The 13,330-nt window shown below is 36.5% G+C and overlaps 1 long non-coding RNA gene across 1 annotated transcript; it reads left to right on the top strand.

Annotated features, from left to right (window-relative positions):
- The first annotated feature begins 2,767 nt into the window (after positions 1-2,767).
- Positions 2,768-12,966, top strand: LOC127559637 (uncharacterized). Its single transcript, XR_007953174.1, has 2 exons — positions 2,768-3,722; positions 4,242-12,966. It is a non-coding gene; the product is annotated as an uncharacterized LOC127559637 (long non-coding RNA).
- The last annotated feature ends 364 nt before the right edge of the window (positions 12,967-13,330 follow it).

Here is a 13,330-nt window from a genome sequence, read left to right as displayed (position 1 = left end):
GAATAATGGGAATGAGTAGACAGGGGAAGAGCTAAACCAAGGATGTCATCACAGAGTTGTATAACTAAGAAAGGAGGTAGATTAGTCATATATTGAAGTGGGTGGATAATTGATGGACCTCCCAAGGGCTTCACTGGCATTCATTAAGTAGCAGAAAATCTAGGGGAAGTCCCCCTGCTTCGTGGGGGTAAACCCCCTCTAGAGAATGAAGGGGAGAATATGGACAAGAGTTACACAGGAGGAAAAAAATAGTAGGTTGTCATCCTTACTGGAAAGTAGGAAGGGGAGAGCATCCACATCAATGAAATCAAATCACTGAAGAACTAAATAGACATTATGCTATTTTTTTATGCTCTCCCTATTAAAATGTAAGTCCTATATTTTTTGATCCAGTAGAGTTTCTACTGGGTCTGTATCCCCAAGAGATCATAAAAGACAAAAAAGGACACACATGTGCAAAAAAAGGTTTGTAGCAGCCCTTTTTGTAGTGGCAAGGAACTGGAAAACTGAGTGGATGCCCATCAGTTGGGGAAGGCTGAATAAGTTATGGTATATGAATATAATGAAATATTGTTGTTCCATAAGAAATGATGAGCAGACTAATTTCAGAAAAAACCTGGAAAGACTTACATGAACTGATGCTGAGTGAAGCGAGCAAAAACCAGAAAATATTGTACACAGTAACACGATTATGTGATGATCAACTGTGATGAACTTGACTCTTTTCTTTTTTTTTAAATTTTATTTTATAATAACGTTATATTGACAGAATCCATGCCCGGGTAATTTTTTTTACAACATTATCCCTTGCACTTGCTTCTGTTCCGATTTTTCCCCTCCCTCCCTCCATCCCCTCCCCTAGATGGCAAGCAGTCCTATATATGTTAGATATGTTGCAGTATATCCTAGATACAATATATCTTTGTAGAACCAAACAGTTCTCTTGTTGCACAGGGAGAATTGGATTCAGAAGGTAGAACTTGACTCTTTTCAACAATGAAGTGATTCAAGGCAATTTCAATAAGCTTGTGATAGAAAGTGCCATCAGAATCCAGAAAGAACTAAGGAAATTGAAGGTGGATCAAAGCATAGTATTTTCACCTTTTTTGTTGTTGTTTGCTTGTTTTTTTCTTTCTAGTGTTTTTTTCCCCTTTTAATCTAATTTTTCTTTACACTGCATGATGACTATAGAAATATTTTTTAAATTGCCCATGTTTAGCTTATATCCCAAAGAAATCTTAAAGAAAGGAAAGGGACCTGTATATGCAAGAATGTTTATGGCAGCCCTCTTTGTAATGGCCAGAAACTGGAAACTGAGTGGATGCCCATCAATTGGAGAATGGCGGAATAAATTATGGTATATGAATATTTTGGAATATTGTTGTTCGGTAAGAAATGACCAGCAGAATGATTTCAGAAAGGCCTGGAGAGACTTACATGAACTGATGCTGAGTGAAATGAGCAGGACAAGGAGATCATTATATACTTCAACAATAATACTATATGGTGATCAATTCTGATGGAAGTGGCCATCTCTAGCAATGATATGAACCAAATCAGTTCTAATAGAGCAGTAATGAATTGAACTAGCTACACCCAGCAAAAGAACTCTGGGAGATGACTATGAACCATTACATAGAATTTCCAATCCCTCTATTTTTGTCCACCTGCATTTTTGATTTCCTTCACAGGCTAATTGTATACTATTTCAAAGTCCAATTCTTTTTGTACACCAAAATAACTATTTGGACATGTATATTTATATTGTATTTAATTTATACTTTAACATATTTAACATGTATTGGTCAACCTGCCATCTCAGGGAGGGGATGGGGGAAAGGAGAGGAAAAATTAGAACAAAAGGTTTGGCAATTGTCAGTGCTGTAAAATTACCCATGCATATAATTTGTAAATAAAAAACTATAATTTAAAAAAAAATTGCCCATGTTTAAGCTAAAAAAATCCCCACAAAATAAAATGTAAGCCCCTCAAGAATAGGAAATTTTTTTTTTTTATCTAATATAATGCCTTGAACAATAGAGTCAGTTCAGTGGCACAATAGTAAAGAATTTTAGGTTGGAGCTAAGACCTAAATTGAAATTCTGCCTAGCTTTGTTAACGTGTTTCAATTTCTCTACCGGCAAAATGCGAATAATAAACACCTTTTTCCCAGAGTTATGAGAATCAAGCTCTTGCTTGGCATAGTACGCCCTGTGTAGATGCTTATTTTAACTCTCCTCCTCCCCTCCCTTGAACATTGTGGATGCTTAACAACAATCTTATTATTATACTTATTATTAGTCAAAGCTTTGCAGAGCGTTTTACAAATAACTAATTTTATCCTTACAAACTGTGTCAAGTAGGTATTATTATTATAAGATATATTACATATAATTACTATACTGTGACTTGCCCAGGATCACACAATTAACGTCTAAGGCTGGATTTGAACCCCGGTCTTTCTGATGATAGATCCAGAACTCTATCCACGGTGCTACCTAACAAATAAATCATTTGTCGAATTGAACGGAATTGATTTTTTGCTTTCTGGTTGGTTTTTCCAGTCCAGGGCAAAACCTATTTTCCGGTAGCACATCCTTCCTAACCCGGCCGCCCCAGGGAAATGTACGTATCTTGCAGTTTTTTGGCAGCTAGCACTGCCAGTGCAAGAGCCTGAGAATCAGTAAAGCGCTTGCAGCGCCGCGACTCTCCCCCACGCATCCTTTTCCCCACCCGCATTCATAAATTCATTCTTCCTGGGCTGCCTTTTAAAGGAGAGAGAGTATCAAAAGATCAGCACGTTGCCTGCATAGAAGCCAAAAAGAGGGGAGAAATACAGCCACACACACGCACGCACACGCACGTTAGGGCCCGTATAGAGCAAGCCCTGGGGACTCGAACGACAGCAATCTGCAAATAGCTGAGCTGGTTTCCCCCGGCGCCCCGGCTCCGGCTCTCCCAGAGCCCCGGGGCACACGCGCGTGCATGGGACAGACTCGCTTTAGAGTTGGGGAGCGCTAGGCTACAGAAGACAAAGTAGCGCTTCTGACCCGGGGAGGGTCTCGCTGATCGCACGTGTGTGCGATCTCGGGCGTTTGGATGCTAGTCTTGTTCAGCTAACCGGCTGCTGAGCCTTCCCCCGGTCACGTAGCAAAGACCGTGACTCAGCGCTGACTCACTGAATTCCCTGCCAATGGATTTCCCCCGGCAGTCAGCTGCTCCATCTCAGCCTATCCTGGAAAAAGACAAAGACTTCTCGGTTGCTTTGTAGCTCAGAGCTCGGTTGCTAGTCCCTTGGTCATCTCTGCCTTAGCAACATAGCAGCTCGAGGATTTCACGGCCATTCCACCCCCAACAAGTAATGGATTGACTTTGCGCTATTTTCTTTGCAAAGTCTTGTTTTAGCGAGGGAGCTAAATGAGCCCATTAGTCAAAATTCCTTCGTCACAAGCCGCTTTAATAAATCAAGGACTTCTTTGACAAGGACTTGTTCATAACCCCAGTGCACACTTGGTTTCCTGCCGCACTAAAAACCCTCATCTTGTTTTAGTCCTGCATTTTAGGAGGTTGTGTGCAATGAGTTTGATAACGAACCCTGGCACATAATGATGATTATAATGACGCAAATGAGGTTTGCACTTGGCATCGTGCACTGGCACGAGTGACTTACAGTAAAAGTCAGGAACGCTTTTGGAAGGACGAGCTGCAATGTCACCCTCTGAGTAAGTGTCTCTTCATGCTGTTTGTCACCGAGTAGGTCCCTGAGCGTCGATCCAGAGGCCGAGTGAATTTCAACTATTTAAATAACTTTGTGATCTCGGGAAAGTCATTTACTGGTTCTCGGCCTCAGTTTTAATGGGAGGAGACATGGGCATAGGAATCTCGAAGTTGCTTCTTGTTCTCGTTCCAGTAGTTATCGTCTGTTTAAATTTGTTGACAGGGTTATTCCGAATGAACCAAACCCTTTCGATTAATTTAGAATTATCAAAAAGCAATTAAATTCTCCAGTTACACGGTTCTTCAGAGCAGGTGTCCAAACATTTCTTTTGGGATGAAAGGTGGGAAAGAGAAAATGTTAAATGCTACATATACTGTCTGGGAGTTGGTGCATTACCTGCTTAACTATTTCTTTTTTTTTACAAAGGGGAGGCAAGGTATATAGGGAAATGACTATGGTTTAAGAAAAAAAAGTCACTTAAATTTTTTTTAAAATACTCTTGTGATATTTTTTCCTTTTATAGATTTTGGACATGGAGAACAGCTGTGTATCATTGGTGGATGAGGACTCTGCTGTATTAAGTTACATGAGTCTTAAAGGCAAAATGCTGATTGCTCTGAAGTAGTATTTTCTAAAACCGACTTTGCAATATATTTGCTTTCATTTCCTGTGTAAGGCAATCACTAAGCTTAATTTGTTTGTGCATAATGTTGTGTTTGCTTTAAATGGATATCAATGTATCCAGGTTTGGTAATTGGTACTTTTGGAGAAATGGAAGGTGATGCTCCCATCGGGATTTTCTCCTCTAATCACTATAACATATTCATTAATTAAAAAGTAGTTGGCAATAGCGGTTGGTTTGGAGCCAGGGAAACCCGAGTTCAAATCTATCTTAAGACTAGCTATATGACTTTGAGCAAGTTATTTAAATTCCGTTTTCCTTAGTTTTCTTTTATGTAAAATGGGTATAATAACAGCATCTACTTTCCAGGATTGTTGAGGGGATCAAATGATGTAATATTTTTAAAGTCCTTAACAGTACCTAGCACATAGTAGAAACTGTACAAATGCTAGCTATTATTATTATTACCTGCTACTGAGAATATTTTACCTCTCTCTATGCAATGTTTCTTTAAAAATCATTATTTCTAAAGTTAAACTGATAAGATCTTATTAACAGAGAGCAGAAAAAATAATTAAGTTGATCTACAGGTATATATTTCCAGAAAGCAAATGAATTGAAAAGAAAAATGAAAAGGCTATGGATATTTAAAATACCTTTTTTAATAGAGCGAGGCAAAAGGAAATTTTCATAACACATTTATGTTTGAGTTTGTTTTGTAAATTATCTTTGTTTTTTGTGGATATTTAACACTCTAAATATTTTTAGCTGGAAGTTTTTCTTCTGAATATTCGAACAAGTTGGAAGAGTGTTGGCCCAGATGTGAGAAAATTCCACTGATGATAGTGGAGTTGGGCAGGCAGCAAAAGTAGCAAATGAGAGATATTTTTTCAGTCCAAATCCAAATTAACTGGACTCATAGAATCTGTCCCCTGAGAGAAAAAGATATAGAGATAAGGTTCAAAAGAACATGAAGTAGAAGAGTATCTGGGAGAAAAGGCAGTCACTAATAGAAGTGAAGAGTATTTTAAAAATCTAAATGAACTTGCTCACTTTGATACTTTAGAAAAATGTTATTTCATTGTTATTAGGTATCGATTCACAGATGCCAATTGTTACTCTTCCATCTTTTTCATCCTATGTGATTTTTGTACTTTTCCCTCCCTGAGATATCCTCCATAGAGAAAATCAGCTTAGTTGCCGAAGGTCTTAATCTAAAATTTCTTTAGATCATTGGGTCCTTATCATTAAGGTATCCTTAATCCTCCACATAGTGGCCAAATTAATCATTCTGAAATGAAAATTTGACAAAATTCCCAGCCAGACATTTAGAATCCACAATAATCTACCTTTGCAATCTTCTTTCATGTTATTCCCTTTCATGTACTTCCCTTATAATCAAATCGACTTGCTAGCCTTTTTCCCTACATTACACTCCATCCCCTACCTCCTATCCAAGTACAAGTTGTACAAGTTGTCTCTCAGTCTGTAATGTATTCCCTTTTTATTCCCTCTTGGATTCCCTACCTTTCATCAAAACTCAGCTCAGGTACCACCTCCTACATTATTCTTTCCTGATTCTGACATCCAAGTTGTTCTCTCCCTTGAAATTACTATGTACTGCTTTGTATTTCTTTTATATTTCCTGACATGTATAAGCTAATTTGGGCAGAGAGGTGATAAGGTTCTGGGCCTAGAGTCAGCAAGACCTGAATTCTAATGTGACCTCACACACTTAATAGTTGTGTGACCCTGGGCAAATCACTTTACTTCAGTTGCTCATCTGGCAAGAGAGCTGGAGAAGAAAATGGCAAACCACTCCAATATCTTTGCCTAGAAAACTCCAAATGGGATCACAAAGAGTTGGACACAACTGAAAACAACTGAACATGTTGTTATGTGACATGAATAAAGAACTTATTTAGACAGCTCCTCATAAATACATACATACATACACACATACATATATCTTTCATCTCTCCTATATAAATACACAGTGTTTAAAACTGCCAAATACAGACTATTCAATAAATTATTCTTGAGTTGGAGATACTGACTAAATATTGAAGGAAGAAGAGAGGCAGTGATAGATCTAGTTCTTAATGCAAAAACTCCCTCCACCAATGTTGATCAGCTGTTGTTTTTTTATTTAAAAATCTTAGAGAATTATTTGAAGCACTATTGTGTTTAGTCACTTGGCCAAGGATGTGCCAGGGCAAACTTCATAGCACTTGAAGTCAAATCATTCATAATTCACAAACAATTCTTTACAATGCCACAGCTGCCTCTTTAAATGATTTTTTACCATTTTGAGATTTCAGATGCAAACTAAAACTCTGCCATCAAATATTTTTACAACAAAATTTAAACTCTAATTATGAAATAGAAAAACAAAATCAATTACAAAAAATATCATCTGCTACTGGGAAATGAATATAAACTGCTTGCATTTTTGTTTTTCTTCCCGTGTTATTTATACCTTCTGAATTCAATTCTCCCTGTGCAACAAGAAAACCGTTTCGTTCTGCACACATATATTGTATCTAGGATATACTGCAACCCATTCAACATGTAAAGGACTGCTTGCCATCTGGGGAAGAGGTGGAGGGAGGGAGGGGAAAAATCGGAACAGAAGTGAATGCAAGGGATAATGCTGTAAAAAATTACCCTGGCATGCGTTCTATCAATAAAAAGTTATTTAAAAAAAATATCATCTGCTGTTTGAAACAAAAGCTGTAGTGAAGGGACAAGTTGAGATGGGAAAGGATCTAGGTTCTTATATGATCTATGACTAGAGAAGAATGAGAGTAGCGCCAGGAGAGTTGGGTAAGGTGATTTACAAATTGGTACCATCTGTGACTACCTAATGGCAGCATCAAGATGGTAGAGTAACTGATTACTAGACTTTACACAAACTATATTTCCAGGAAATTAATCTTACCTTCTTCAAGGGTTAAAAAAAAGTTCCTCTGGATGATTTTAGCTGTGTTTTCTAGCTCTTAGCAAAGTTCTATGCTTCAAAGCTATTACCATCCGCCCTCCTTTTTTTTTCTAATCAAGCCAAACTGCTAAAAGTTAGAAAAGAAACATTTGTTAAGCACCCATTATGTGTCAGCAATTTTGCTGTGTTCTGGGGATATAGAAACAAAAATGAAAAAGTTAAGAGATTATGGGGACAGGATTGGGATTGGGGTGAGGGGAGATTCCAAATACAAAAAAAAAAAAAAAAAAAAAAAAAAACTACAAATCAATTTGGGAATCTGGAAAGCTCTCCTGTAAGGAGTAGCAGTTGAGATAATGCTAGAAGGGACCATAGAATTTCCCAGAGCCAGTGGTGAGAAGAGAGAGCATCTCATTCTAGAAGATAGGAGATAAAATATTTTGCCAGGAATGTTAAATAAATTATTTTGGCATGAGAAAGAGAAATGTCAAATTAGTCTAGAAAGATAGGTTGGAGTCAGATTGTGAAGAGTATTAAATGCCAAAAAAAAAAAGAGTTTTCATTTTTCCTAGAGACAGTGAGGAGGGAGTCACTGAAACTTCTTGAGCAGATTCTTATAGACTCAAATTGTCTTCATATTGACTCTCTCTCTCTCTCTCTCTTACAGTGTTTCTGTGATGTTTGATAATTGAGTAGATTAAGGAAAGGTATTTCTGTTTCTAATTGGAGATAGGGTACCAAGGGACTCACTGGACATTCAGAAGTAGAAGTTTTTTTTTGGTTTGGGGGGGTTTTGTTTTTGTTTTGTAGTGTTGCTTTCAGTTTTTTCAGTTCAGTCAACCCTTGGTGACTCCATTTGGACTTTTCTTGACAGATAATGAAATTCTAGAGTGGTTGGCCATTTCCTTTTCTAGCTCATTTGACAGATGAGGAGCTGAAGCAAGCAGGGTTAAATGATTTGCCCAGAATCACCCAACTAATAAGGTTCTAAGGTCGGATTTGAACTCAGGAAGATAAGTCTTTTTGACTGGAGATCCAGAACTCTATTCACTGTACTACCTAACTGCCCAAGAAGTTAGACTTCTCATTTGGCAAAAAGTTGGTTTCATCCCATAGGTACAATAATTAACCTACAGTAGAAACTATGTCAGTTAGTCAACAAGTATTTTATGTGTATCAGAGAAACTGCTAAACATTGTGGATACAATGAAAAGGGGGAAAAAATTTAGTCACGGCAGTCAAGTAGCTTACATCATAATGGTAGAGACACATGTAAACAACTCTGCATACAAGATAGATGCAGACAGAAAGCACTTAGAGACAGGAAAACATTAGCAGCTGCACGAGACTGAACCTCCTTTCCTTAAGATTTGAACTGAGGCTTGAAAGAAGTCAGGAAAACTGAAAAGCAGGGAGAGAGAGAAAGAAAATCCTTCTAGGCATGGGGCTCAGCTCCTGGGAATGCTATTTTTTCTTTTTACCATAGAATATTTTTGTTCTTTTTTTCCTTTTGATTCCAAGACCACAATTTTTTAAACCTAACATTCATATCATTCCCAAAACAGACTCAGGTCATTGTTCTGGCTTCATGGACCTTTTTCTTTTGGAGTTTGCATCTTGGTTTAAGCAACCACCCTCAGAATCTTTCTCTTTTCTTTATGTCTGATGGTCAAAACCATTTTTAGGAGTCAAGATAATATCTGCCTATTTCACTCCCTCTCCTACCCTGCCTTCCCTTTCCCCTCCCCCCTCCCATGGCTACCTTAGCTAAAAAAAACAAAGGTCCTCAGCAAGGGTCTCTGCTTAAAGCTCTCTGCTGCCCCCGACTGGATCCTGGCTGCTATAGCTTTCATGGCCCCTTAAGTTCTGGGTTCCTTTCAGGATACAATAGTCTTAGAGTACTATTCCTGTGAAGTTATTCACTAAAATACTCCTGCTTGGAAACAGGATTGATAATAATGAGGTGAGACTGCATTAGACTGGAAAAAATATACATGCACATATTTTTGGAGTGAGGAGCTGGAATTTGCAGGGGCAGGCTAAATAATTTGTCAATCCTTAATAACCCACTCTAGCCAGTAAATAGAATGTACTGAGCTCTCCAAGACAGGGGTTGGATTGATCTACCTGTAACAAAATTCCTACCTTTTAAGAAGGTAGTTTCATTATTTAAATATAAAAGAACAAGAAAACCAAAGTAAGACATTCCTATTTAACCATCTATTCTAAAGACAAGTGTTTTAAAAGATAGTGGTCTCTACAACTTTTCACAGGACTTGTTTTCTTACTAAAATATTACTGTGTGACATTAGTCTTCCTATTTATAGAACAGTTCAATGACTCATTTTGTGCATTTAAAGAGTTTAATGAGGATTTCCAGGTCTGTAAGAGCTGTGGGTCCCATTAATAGCTCCTTCACATTAGGTTATACTCTTTTCTGATAGTACTGATATTCCAATGATTTTGTTATAATTCCATCTTGTGGATAGCATTGATGTTATGTTAAAAAATAAAATTTGTTCTTTAGTCTCTTGGGATCTTCATTGACCTAAGATTTATGTCCTAATATCCTTTGACTAGCCAAAAAAAAAGGCTAGTGGTATTATTTGGTGCAAATAATAAATTCCTCAATTGTAACCCATCGAGAGGAAGGAAAGAATATAATTTTATTTCTTTTACTCTAAAATTATGCTCATTAAAAATGTTTGCGGAAGATTCCAGTATCTCTACCTAGAACAGAGATGTTACTGGTACATTTACTATCACATAATATCCTATAGAATTTATTCTGTTTTGAGAAGTATTGTATGCTTAATCCAATTTTTAAAGTTCCTATGGACAGTTGAGTTCTTTGAAAATAGACCCATTTCCCATTCAAACTCTATTAATCTTCTGTCCCATGCAAACAACAGGTGCTTTAGAAAATAGCCAATAGAGAGACAATAATTCTTGTCCTTCAGGACCAGTGCCAATGGAAAAAAGTGACCTGAAGTGCAGATCTCAGGCCTGACATGATGAAAATCTAATGCCACAGCTGTTTTCTCTCAGAACTGTCACTCATCATGTTTTAATTTCACAGTTTTGAATTAATCTTTTCTAAATACGGCACCAGAGGGAGGTGGACGAGATAGCAGTTCCCAGCAAAGGAATGAGGCCACTATTTGCAAAGTTCCTGCTCTCTCTTGCTGTCTCTTCTCCTACCCCTAGACTCTCTTGCCCTGCCATTTTGAATTTTATTTTTTGGGATCTTTGTGGTCTTGTAATACTTTTGTTTATATTTGTACAGGGCAGAGGTCTAAACAAGCTCAAAAGCCTAATTGTTTTGAAGGATTGCTGATTCAACTTCCTTCTTATGCCATCTCAGGATATATTCTTAGATTTTTCTATCTTTGATTACCTAATAAAAGATACATTTGGTAAAAAAAAAAAAAATGGTTCAAAATTTGTTAGCATTGTATTTATCTAGGCTTATATATTTCAGTTTTTGCAGGCCACAGGTATAGATTATAGAATTTTAGAGCTACAAAGAACATAAAAGTTCACCTATTTCAGCCCCTCCAGTCACTTCAATCAACAAGTATTAGACATTTACTTTGTGCCAGGCACGGTGCTAAGTAATCACTGGGGAATCAAGGAAAGGGAGAAACAGTCCTTGCCCTTCGAAGAGCTTACATTCTAATGGGGAGAGACAAGATGAAAATAAATAGATATATAACAGGAACATGCAGAACTGATGAGAAAAGTGGGCGTCAGAGAGCTTGAGCAATTTTCAAATGTCATAGTCACCAAGTGGTAGAATTGGGGTTATCTACAACCTATGCTTTCTCATGAAACTATCTTTTTTGTACCTGATATTTCTAAAGTATTATGTTACCACTTATATATTTCTGAGTCAGTTGGAATTAGATTAAATTCATTGGAGAGATTGTGCCACATGTGGTCATTTATACAGTGCCTCAAATATCCAATTTCTATTTTTAAAAAATGATACCATGTTCTTCTTTTCAAAATGTAATTTTAGGATAAAATCTTAATGACTAAAAATATTCTTAACACTTTTGGAGAAAAAGTCTATGAATCCAGTAGAAATTTTCAGATCTTATAATAAGGAACTGAATCAAAGAGAATGGAAGAAATATAAGAGAATTAATTCAGGGAAGAACGAAAACAGAAATTTCATTATGTGAATGGCAAAACTGGAAGAAAAATTGAGATTGAGGTTTCAGGATCCTTGGAAATCCAACCAATTTTTAACTAATTGTTACTCACAGCTCAGTATTCTTGTCTCTTTCTGACTTGATTACTGTCAAAATTTTATTTGCTACAAAGATTATGTCGTTAGCAGTCTCCACTGGCACAGGCAGCTTCTGAACTGAGAGCTGATAAAATAACAGACTTTGGGGAAAACATCAACAAAACCAAGCCCCCAAATGAAAACAGAAACATTACATCATCTTTGCTAAATGTACCAGCTTCTATAAAGACAAAAATATTTGTACTGACTAATTAAATAATAAAAGTTTAAAAATTAAGAATAAGGCAATACTAATTGTAATATCAATATGAGTTGCTGTCGACAATTATTGTCTTTATAATTCACAGCTGTCACTGCATTGTTACACTGTCCTAAAATATTAAACGATTCCCTATTGTTAAATTCAATTAAATTCATTTTAACAAATTTTACAACAAAAATTAAGTTCAATTCAACAAATATTCATTAGGAACCTAGTATGATTAGTAGAGCATACTAGACTCTTAAATTAACCTCAAACCAAGGGTTACTAATGGGTTCAGTAGTTCGCTCTTTGGTATTCCTTGATCATTTACCTTCTTGCTTTTTACTTTTGCCTAGAATGCTCTAGTTCACCTATTAAATCCTTCCCCTTTGCTTAAATGCTCAACTGCTCTCCCTTTTAAGGTGTCTTCCCACATCCTGTCAGTTGAAAGAGCTCTCTACCTCCTCTCCAATAGCACTTTGTACTCTTTTTATGTGATTATCATTTTTGATTTTCTGAGTTAGTTACATGTGTATGTCAGCCCTCTGATTAAAACATAAATTCTTTGAGGATGGGGATTATGCATTTTTCCCCCTAAATTAGCCTTAGTATCCAGTATATGAATACTCATTTAGCATCTTTGCTGAATGAATGGATGAATTATTTTTCTTTTATTTGTAACAATATTCTGGACTCATACTTCCAGTGTCAAGCTGGGTCTGTAGAACATGGCTTCTACTTGTCTCCTCAGAGTTCTACCTGGTAATTTTGAGGAGTTGTTTATCCCCATTAGTAACTATAGCTATAACCATAACTTATATAGTTATATGTAATCATATACATATATATATATACACATATTTATACGTACAAGCTTACCTTATTTTATTGTGCTTTTCTTCATTGCTCTTTGCAGATTTTTTGTTTTTGCTTTTACAGATTGAAGGTTTGTGGCAACCCTAGGTCAAGTAAGGCTATTGGCTCCATTTTTCTAACAGCATGTGCTCACAACATGTCTCTGTGTCACATTTTGGTAATTCTCGCATTATTTCAAACTTTTTCATAATATCCATTATGGTGATTTGTAATCAGTGATTTTTTTTTTAATAAACATTTATTCTTTTTTAAATTAAAGCTTTTTCTTTTCATTTTTTTCCTTTATTAAAGCTTTTTATTTTTCAAAACATACGTGTGGACAATTATTCAACATTAGCCCTTACAAAACCTTGTGTTTCAATTCCCCCCACCTCTTCCCTTCCCCCTTCCCTAGATGGCAAGTAGCCTATATATGTTAAATATGGTAGAAATATATGTTAAATCCAATATATGCATACATATTTATACAATTATCTTGTTGCAAAAGAAAAATCAAGTGATCAGTAATTTTTGATGATATTATTGTAATTGTTTTGTGGCTTCTTGAACCCTGCCCATATAAGATAATGAACTTAATTGATAAACGTTCTTTCTGACTAATCCACCCTTGTGTCTCTTCCTCTCCTTACACCTCCCTATTCCCTGAGACATAACAATAGTGAAATTAGGGCAGT

The sequence above is a fragment of the Antechinus flavipes genome, chromosome 1 (genome assembly GCF_016432865.1).
Source record: "Antechinus flavipes isolate AdamAnt ecotype Samford, QLD, Australia chromosome 1, AdamAnt_v2, whole genome shotgun sequence".
Lineage (NCBI taxonomy): Eukaryota > Metazoa > Chordata > Mammalia > Dasyuromorphia > Dasyuridae > Antechinus > Antechinus flavipes.
This window is presented reverse-complemented; position numbering and strand designations above follow the sequence as displayed.